We start from the raw sequence: 9,534 nt of genomic DNA, 5'->3' as shown, positions 1-9,534 counted from the left end.
TGTAAAGTGTCATTGTCATACAGCACACAGTATCTCACAGTGGGACTTGTTTACTTGAACCAACCCTGAAGACACCTCTGTCTACCAGAATTCAAGGTTCACACTTGAAGTGTCAAGGATTTCTCACGTGTTTTCTAGGAACTTGCTTACTGGTGTTCATAACTTCTATTGCACAGATCTGGGTAATGTTGCTGATTTAGGGTATAAACATAAAAGCAAGCCTAGGAGATCTAGGAAGGAAGATGTCAAAACGCTGCAGAAGTGTTCTCTTCAGCAGAACATATGCTAAAATTGGAATGATTCAGAGATTAGCATGGCCCCTGTGCAAGGAGGACATGTAATTTAGTGAAGCGTTCCATATGTGAGAAAAGTACTAAACAATGCAGGTATCTGCCTATAAACGTGTCTATTTCCAATACTGTGACAAAAGGAACACCAGATAACAGTCCTTGCACAGAATATCAATGAACAAGCTTAATGACAATCAGCAAAAAGCAATAGAAAAGTGTCTGTTCACATCAGTGTATCAGGGTGGTTAATAGAGTGGGGAGAAATTCAAGGGCATGGCAATCAAATGTTATACATGACATAGGACTGGGTTGTTGACCACCCTCATTCTCACTCTAGAGATGACCTGCTTTCAGCCTATTGGAAGTGTATTACTTTTTTTTCTTTTGGTAGGACTAGTGTTTGAACTCAGCTTGTGCTTGTAAAACAGGTGCTCTACACTTTGAGCCACACCTCCAGTCCATTTTGCTCTGGTTATTTTGGGGGTGGGGGGGGGCCGCTCAAATTATTTGCCTATGCTGGCTTGCACTATGACACTCCTGATCTCAGCCTCCCAAGTAGCTAGGATTACAGGCATGATCCATGGGTGCCTGGATGTGTAATCCTTTCTTAATAGACTTTACTGTCACTTTCACTGGAAAAAATTATTGGATTGTCATTTAAATAAACCAGTCATACTTGTGTCTTTTAGACAACAGAGAACATGTTGATTATAGTTTGAATGATAGGTCTGCATGACATTGAGGCATAATCAATTTAATCTGCAAGCATGGTCTGATTGTTTTGGATGTAAGGAAATCTTTCAGTTTTTAAATGTATACTGAACTTTAAAAAGCCACACAAACCTATAGGCATGCAAATAATGACATTTATACTGGGTAGCAGAGCACTGCACCAACCAGGATAAATTTTTTAAAATCTCTATAACTATTTCCTTAGAATATCAGCTAATATATAATCAACACAACTTCAATGAGTTGTAAATACATAAATAATCAATACAAAAATTATTATAGTTGCTAATTTTTTGGCAGTATTGATGTTTGAATTCAGGGTCATGCATTCTACTTCTTGAACCATGCCTCCAGTCCTGTACTTGCAAATTTTAAGCCAAAATTCAGAAATCCAATTTTCAGAGTGATGGGTTTATTTATTTATATTTACTTTGTAGTGCTGGGGGTCAAATCCAGGGCCTTGTGCACACTGAGCTACATTGCCAGCTCATCTTGATGGAATCTTGTATAGTTAACAGTATTCAGACTTTAGTTCTAGATATAGTTAGATACCTTATAAGACAGAGAATAAGTGGATTTTCAGGCAAACATACACCTTTTTCAAATGTTGAGCTTAAGCTAAGTAGCAGTGGTTCATCTGTAATCCTAGCTACTCAGGAGGAGAAGATCAGAGGGAATCATGGTTCAAAGCCAGCCCTGAGTAAATAGATCGCCAGAACCTATCTTGAAAATAACCAACACCTAAAAGGGTTGGTGAAGTGGTTCAAGTGGTAGAGTGCCTGCCTAGCAAGTGTGAGGCCCAGAGTTCAAACCCCAGTACCACAAAACAAACAAACAAAAAAACCGACCTTGTGTTAGGACATAAAAAACTTTTAATTTCAAAGCAAAAGTATTATATAGATAGAAATGCTAAAAATCACAAATCTTAGGAAAGGAATAGCTGTTCAAATCTGATTTTTTTTCTCATTTTTTTATTACGATAGATTAACAGTACAAGGAGGTTTCATTGTGGTAATTCTATACATGAGTACAGTGTACTTTGAACAAGTTCATAATATTCCCATAACCCTCCTCTCTCCATCCCCTTTCCCAAATAGTATTTGGTGGGTTTTATTATTCCACCTCTACATGAATGTATATATACACATGTACATATATATATGTGTGTATGTGTGTTTATAAGTACTTTGATCATTTTTATACCCCCATACAGTCTTTCTCCCTTCCCCACTCTCTTCCTCCTGATTCCCCCTTCCCAGTCTCCCTTTTACACTCATGCTTCCTCCTCCCCATCATCATCATCGTCAGTTTTGTGTGTAGATTCCGCATGAGAGAAAACATGACACTTGGCTCTTTGGGCTTGTCTTATCTCGCTCAAGATAATGACCTCCAGGTCCATCCATTTTCCTGCTAATAGCATAATTTCATTCTTCTTTACGATTGAATAATACTCCATTGTGTATATGTACCACATTTTCTTTATCCACTCATTGATTGCTGGGTCTGGAAGCTGATTCTAAAACATGACTATTGTGAAGACAGCTGCAATAAACATGAAAGCTGACTTATACTCTTATATGTTGATTTACACTCCTTCAGATATATACCCAAATGGTATAGAGATCCAGTTGTAAATTTTTTTGTGTGGTGTTAGGGTTTTAAGTCAGGGCCTATACCTTGAGCCACACTCCACCAGCCCTACTTTTTTTGTGATTTTTTTTTTGAGATAGGGACTTTTGAATTGTATGACCAGACTGGCTTTGAACCACGATCCCGATCTCTGCCTCTTGAGTAGCTAGGATTACAGGCATGAACCACTGGTGCCCAGCTGGTTGTAAATTTTTGATGAACTTCCATACTGATGTCCACAGTGGCTGCAATAATTTACATTCTCACCCACAGTGTTTGAGGGTTCTGTTTTTCCCTGCATCCTCACCAGCATTTGTTGATGTTTGTTTCTTAATGATAGCCATTCTGACTGGGGTGAGATGGAATCTCAGTGTGGTTTTGATTTGCATTTCCTTTACGGCTAAGGATGCTGAAAATTTATTCATGTGTTTATTAACCATTTGTACTTCTGAGAACTATCTAATTCATTTGCTGTTTATTAAATGGATTATTTGTTATTTTGGTGTTTAACTTTTTTTTTTAGCTCTTTGTATATTCTGGATACTAATCCTATATCTGATGTGCAGCTGGCGAAGATTTTCTCCCATTCTGTGGGGTTTGTATGTTCTTCATGCAAAGTATATTATTATATAGGTATATTGTTTCAACAATAAATCATAAAATTAATTAACAATACGTAGAATTAACTGATAATTTAAGTAATTAACATTTTTTCCTAAAATAGTACTTTGAGGGAATATAAAGCTTTTTTTCTTTTTTTGGTGATACTGGGGTTTGAACTCAAGACTTCATGCTTGCTAGGCAGGCAGTCTACCACTTGAGCAACTCCATCAGTCCAGATTTCCATTTATTTATCAAAACATTTTATCAAGAAAATAATGCCAGATACTGGTGGCTTACATCTATAATCCTAGCTATGATCAAGGTCCGAGGCCCTGAGCAAATAGTTTAGGAGACTCTATCTCAAAATTACCCAACACACACAAAAAGGGCTGGCGGGTATGGTTCAAGTGGTAGAGTGACTGCCTAGCAAGCTCCAGGCCCTGAGTTCAAACCTTAGCACCACCAAAGAAAATGTTTATGAAGCTGGGTGTCAGTGACTCACACTTGTATCCTAGCTACTTGGGAAGCTGAGATCAGGAGGATTGAGGTTTGAGGAAAGCCTGGGCAAATAGTTCATGAGACCCCCATCTCTAAAATAACCAGAGTAAAATAGACTAAAGGTGTGCCTCATGTGGAAGAGTGCCTACTTTGCAAGCATGAAGCCGAGTTCAAACCCCAGTCCAAAAAAAAAAAAGGAGATTAAGGGGGATAAAGATCTGTTTCAGCTATGTATGCATGCAATATTGTAAAATGCAGGGTAAAAATTTCCTAGTCAAGGACAAATGTGTGTTAAGACAGTGTTTATCATGACTGACAGGTGGTGGTTAATCTTCTTAATGACAATGGGGCTCAGCATGAGAAAACCTGTCATAGGCCTCATACTACCCACCAACAAAAAATACCTTGATTACTCCATTCTTGGAAAAAATGTGTTTTCTAAAATGTAATTTCTATTGAGTTTTAAAAGGCCTTTTTGGAACACAGAATAAAAAGGGACTTGCTTACCTAAGTACCTGGAAAGTAGTACACAGCATGCTGAATGGAGAAACTTACATGCATTTTAGGGTCAGGAAGAACCCAAGGACACTCACTTCTGTTTCTGCTCTTTTCACACTGACCTGTAAGCTGTGCGTTGTGCTATAAGGGAAGAAGAAGAAAAAAATTGCATAAATATTGGAAAGAAGAGACAACATCACTACCTACAAATGATGACCCAAGATGGAATATATGAGTCAGTGACAGAGAGGATGATGCTGCAAAGACAGTGTCAACTGGCAAGAATCACAGTGTTTCTCAGCGTTTTGCACCAGCAATCATCAAACAAATGCATCATTTAGGAGTCATGCATGGTGGTGCACATCTATAATCTCAGAACTTGGAAGGCAGAGACAGGAAGAACACGAGTTCTAGGCCAGTTTGGGCTACATAGTAAGACACATTCTGGATGTCAATGAAGTACTTACTTTTCCAGTAATATTTGAAAAATTATTTTCTTCAATTAAAACAACATAATGGTGCCAGGTGCCAATTATCCTAGCTACTCAGGAGGCAGAGATGAGGAGGATCATGGTTTGAAACCAGCCCCTGACAGATAGTTCTCGAGACCCTATCCTGAAAAATACACAACCAAAAAAGGGTTGGGGGAGTTACTCAAGTGGTAGAGAACCTGCCTAGCAAGTGTGAGGCCCTCAGTTCAAACCTCAGTAGCTCCAGAAAACAATATTGGAACAGACTGAATGAAGATGCACATAGAGTTCTCTTCTTGATGGCACACATTAAACAAGTTTGCAAAAAACATTACAAGGACATTCATACAATGAGTGTGGCTCAAATAGTAGAGTGCCTGCCTAGGAAGCACAAAGCCCTGAATTCAAACCCCAGTGCTGCAAAAAACATTTTAAAAAGACAATCAGACCTGAATATATTTTTGAATAATGTATATGTTTTATTAAAATGTTATATTAATATTCATAAATTAAAATGTATGTACAACTAAATAAGTTTTTTTTAAGTATGTTAAAACTAGCTAAATCAATTTAAAAGTCTTTTAGGTTCCTCCACAGATACTGTGATGAGACCTAAGAGCAAAAATGTTTTGAGAGCTCTTTTTTTTTTTTTGCAGTGCTGCAGATCAAACCCAGGGCCTTGCTCATGCTAACTCAGTGCTCTACCACTGAGCTACATCCCCAGTCCCAAGAGCTATTCCTTTATAATTTGTGTGGCTATTAAGAATAACTTGCTTTTATGTAAAATATTTCCTTCCTCAGTGTCTATGTATCCCCAAATAATGCCAGCCTCTGTCCATTACCAGTTCCAAAGCCACACCCACATTTTTAGGTGTATGTTTTAATAACACCCCATTTCAGCTTTTCCCCTTTAATTCCTTAGTTTGCTTTGTGCCACTGTTATAGAAAACCTGACACTGGGAAATCTGTGAAAACCAGAAATTTATTTCCACACAGTTCTGGAAGCTGGGAAGTCCCAGATCATGGCACCGGTACCTGGTGAAAGTCTTCTTGCTGTGTCCTGTCCTGACAGAAGACAGATGGACAAGAAAGAGCAAACTCACTTTTTGCAAGCCCTTTGTAGAGTGGGATCAACCAACTCGTGGGCACATGGCCCTCATGATCTAAACACACCCAAAGGCCCACTTACCTGGTAATGCACTATCTTCCCACCCAACCCTGTGAGGCAGGAAGCTGACCAGTAAATGCCACACTACACTCCCAGTCTCTGGCTTCTGATAGGTTCACCTGATGGGAGGAGCCAACAGGAAACCAGCCAGTAGGACGAGAGATGTCAGTGTCTTCATGCAGTTGCCTGGCAGCCTGCTGCCCTCTACTCCAGGCCACAGCTCTGGCTGAATCTGCATTTACAGTATAAGGCACAGGTCCTACTGGGTAGTGAACTCTCTTCCAACTGCTTTTGAAGGGCTAATGATGAACGTATATCTGCTGTGGCTTGGGTTCATCATGGACTGCACCTCACATGGGCTATCTGAAATTTTATCTGTAATTTTCTAAGTAGCTCCTTCATTAACTGTTTCCTCACTGTAGTTTTTTATGTGCTACACATTTCTCCTCTGAGCCCTGCCTAAAATAGAAATCTAACTCGGGAGGCAGAGATCAGGATGATCCAGGTTTGAAGCCAGCCCAGGCTAACAGTTTGCAGGAACCTATCTCAAAAAAACCTTTCACAAAACAAGGTTGCTGGAGTGGCTTAAGGTGTAGCCCCTGTGTTCAAACTCCAGTATCATAAGGGGAAAAAAATAGAAAGCTACTTGAGAATCAATGACAAGGGTGGGATGGAAAAGTGGAGGCTTTGAGGCCAATTCAAGTTCTACATGCAATGATATGGTTGAACTGAGCATGGTTGTACATGCCTGTAATTCGAGCACTTGGGAGACAGAAGCAGGAGGATCACAAGGGAGGCCAGCCTGTGCCACATAGCAAAAAACCAAGTGAAGTAGCTCAGTAGTAGAGCTATGCCTACCTAGCACATGCACAGCCCTGGGTTGGACCCCCTCGGTGCACATAAGAGTGTATGGTTAATATAAGACATGAGGCTGGATGGGTGTCTAGCTCAAGTTGTATACCACATTACCAAGGGCATGAGAGCCTCACACATTATCCTCACCGTTCCAGGGCTTGGGAGCTTCCAGTGGTTGGCTAACTTGGTTCCCAGTGAAGGCTGTCTTCATAGCTTTCCAGTGGGAAGCATTTTGCTATGTCCTCACAGGTGACACAATCTCACTCACTCTCCTCTCCTTAGGAGTCTAACCACACTGCGAGGACCCATCCTCATGCATTCAGGAATCCCTTCACTGTTACACCCCAACCCCAAATTCCATCAAGTTTCATTGTAGGGCTTTATTTTGAAGTATAAATTGAGGGGAGAGGGAGGGACAACACTCAGTACACAGGAAGGGGGGACAGAAGGAAGTTCACAAAAGGGATATTAATCTCTGCTAAGATTTGACTATCAGTTAGCACATGAGGGCAAAGTTCAGCGAATGAGAGATGTGACAATTTAGAATGCCAGACAGAAAGAACACTGAGGGAGTAGTTTAATTCCATGAAGGAACAAACCCTGTGGCCCTGAGTTCCACATGGTCAATCATTTTAATTATGTAAACCAGGAAGGCAGTAGCAGTAAAATGTTTTACAAGTGCAATTTCAATGGAACTTACAATGGCAATTCTGCCACGATTGAAATTATGTCTTGGGCACCTTTCTTTCCCTACACTAAATGTTCAGTAAATGTTGGGGGTGGAAATGAGCACAACCAATGCTTGCAAAAATACGAGTCAGGGTCCAAGGATTGATCTTTCCTGGGAACTTCATTTAGTTTTAAACATTGTAAACTGTACTTTTTTGTATAACTGGCTTTGAACTCAGGGCCTTAGGCTTGCTAGACAGGCACTCTACCACTTGAATCATTCTGCACCGTAGGTACAGTTCTTTAAAGGTAATCTAGTTTATGGTAAGGATACTCACATGTATTAAAATTATGAAGGAACAATCAAGAAAGACTATCTAAAAGCTTAGATGGTTCAGAATGCTGTACAAGGTTCCACTCTAGCTAACAGCTCTATGCCTAATTAGGACATCTAACTTAAAAGTTATTTTGGAGCAACTGTTATCACCTAACAGCATGTGTGGTCACACCATCCAGAGGCACATACTTGCACATGATAAAGGGTTTATGGGGGGCTGGTTTTTCTCACCCATGGTCCCACTGCAGGAACCATCATTCATCCTTATCACCCCATCACTGACACGTTGCCAGTCTTCATTGTGTACAATTGAGCTGCTCCCTTCTAACCATGATGCTAAAGAACTAAAATTACATCTGGGCACCAGCAGCTCACGCCTATAATCCTAGCTACTCAACAGGCAGAGGTCAGGAGGATTGCGGTTGGAAGTTAGTCTGCGCAAAATAGTTTTTGAGACCCCATCTTGAAATAAAACCATCACAGAAAATGGTTGTTTGGTGGAGTGGCTCAAAGTGTAGGCCCTGAGTCTAAAGCACAGTACTTTTAAAATAAATAATAACATAAAAATACCTTTTGTTGTGGTGTTCAAAATAATTTTGTATAACTTTTTTTTGTGAGAGGGGGGTTTGGATTCAGGGCCTTATGCTTGCTAGATAGGTGTTCTACTGTTTAAGCCGCTCAAGCCAGTCATTTCTTGTGTTGGGTATTTTCAAGATAGTGTCTTAAGAACTATTTGCCTAGGGCTGGTTTCGAACTCTGATCCTCATTTCTGCCTCCTGAGTAGCTAGGACTACAGGCGTTCAACACCAGGTGACCAGCTTGCGTAACTTTTTAAATTAACTTTGTCCACAACTTTAAAAAGACTACATGTAAGAGATTCAAAAGAACTAAGGAATGGAGGATATATCAGGTAATAAGGTAAAAGGATGGGATAATTTATGCTAACATTTGGAATCTCTAAGGAGTATTTTTTTTTAAGTTTGTGTTGTCATACTTCAACTGAGGAGTAATTTGGTGACACAGAATTTACTTCCGTGTTTTTTCCCTGAACAACACCTAAGAACTTTTGATATACTAATTTTGTAGTAGGAAATAAAACACTTCCATCAATGAAGAAACATGTTCAGTTTTTAAGTACATATGAAAATTTTTGAGCCACACACATAAAAATAATATTCACGATGGTTTCAAGAGCAATCAGCATAAATCTCAGGTCTACGTAACAATATTTTCCTGGAGTAGCAAGTAATGGCACAGTTCCAGTGAGATACACAGATATAATTAAATCAACATTACATAAATGGTTATACATGGAAATTTCGTAAGTTAAGAAATCCAACTTACTCTTATGCAGTAAGTATTCAGACACCAAATTTTTTACTCTGTAGAACAGAGAATGAGCATTTTATCAAACATATATATTTTGTCAATATTTTCCTTGTTTTAAGACATAAAATATTTCCATCAGCCAGGCACTGGTGGCTCGTGCCTGTAATCCTAGCTATCTGGGTGGCTGATATCAGATAGTGGCTCAAAGCCAGTGTGGACAGAACAGGTCACGAGAACTCACCCCAAAATAACCAGAGCAAACTAGATTGGCAGTGTGGCTCATGTGGTAAGAAAGCCTGCTTTGCAAGTGTGAAACCCTGAGTTCAAACCCCAGTCAAGGGTTTGAACTTCAAGATGGAAGAAACAAAACATCCTTTTGTCAACTTCACAGCAAAAATAAATAGATTATAAAGTAGCAAGCCAGTGTGGTAGCACATCCCTGGAATCCCAGCATTC

At 39.7% G+C, this 9,534-nt stretch overlaps 1 long non-coding RNA gene and 1 other non-coding gene across 2 annotated transcripts; one reads left to right on the top strand and one right to left on the bottom strand.

Moving 5' to 3' along the window:
* Nucleotides 1–263: 263 nt before the first annotated feature.
* Nucleotides 264–365, top strand: LOC141417005 (U6 spliceosomal RNA). The gene has a single exon (XR_012441639.1). It is a non-coding gene; the product is annotated as a U6 spliceosomal RNA (small nuclear RNA).
* A 981-nt stretch (nucleotides 366–1,346) lies between these two features.
* Nucleotides 1,347–9,075, bottom strand: LOC141416669 (uncharacterized). The gene is made up of 3 exons (XR_012441289.1): nucleotides 4,718–9,075; nucleotides 4,308–4,391; nucleotides 1,347–2,564 (listed from the first exon to the last, which is right to left on the bottom strand). It is a non-coding gene; the product is annotated as an uncharacterized lncRNA (long non-coding RNA).
* Between the last annotated feature and the right edge of the window lie 459 nt (nucleotides 9,076–9,534).

The sequence above is a fragment of the Castor canadensis genome, chromosome 14, assembly GCF_047511655.1.
Source record: "Castor canadensis chromosome 14, mCasCan1.hap1v2, whole genome shotgun sequence".
Classification (NCBI taxonomy): Eukaryota; Metazoa; Chordata; class Mammalia; order Rodentia; family Castoridae; genus Castor; species Castor canadensis.
The sequence above is the reverse complement of the archived record's forward strand: the minus strand, read 5'-3'. Positions and strand labels throughout refer to the sequence as shown.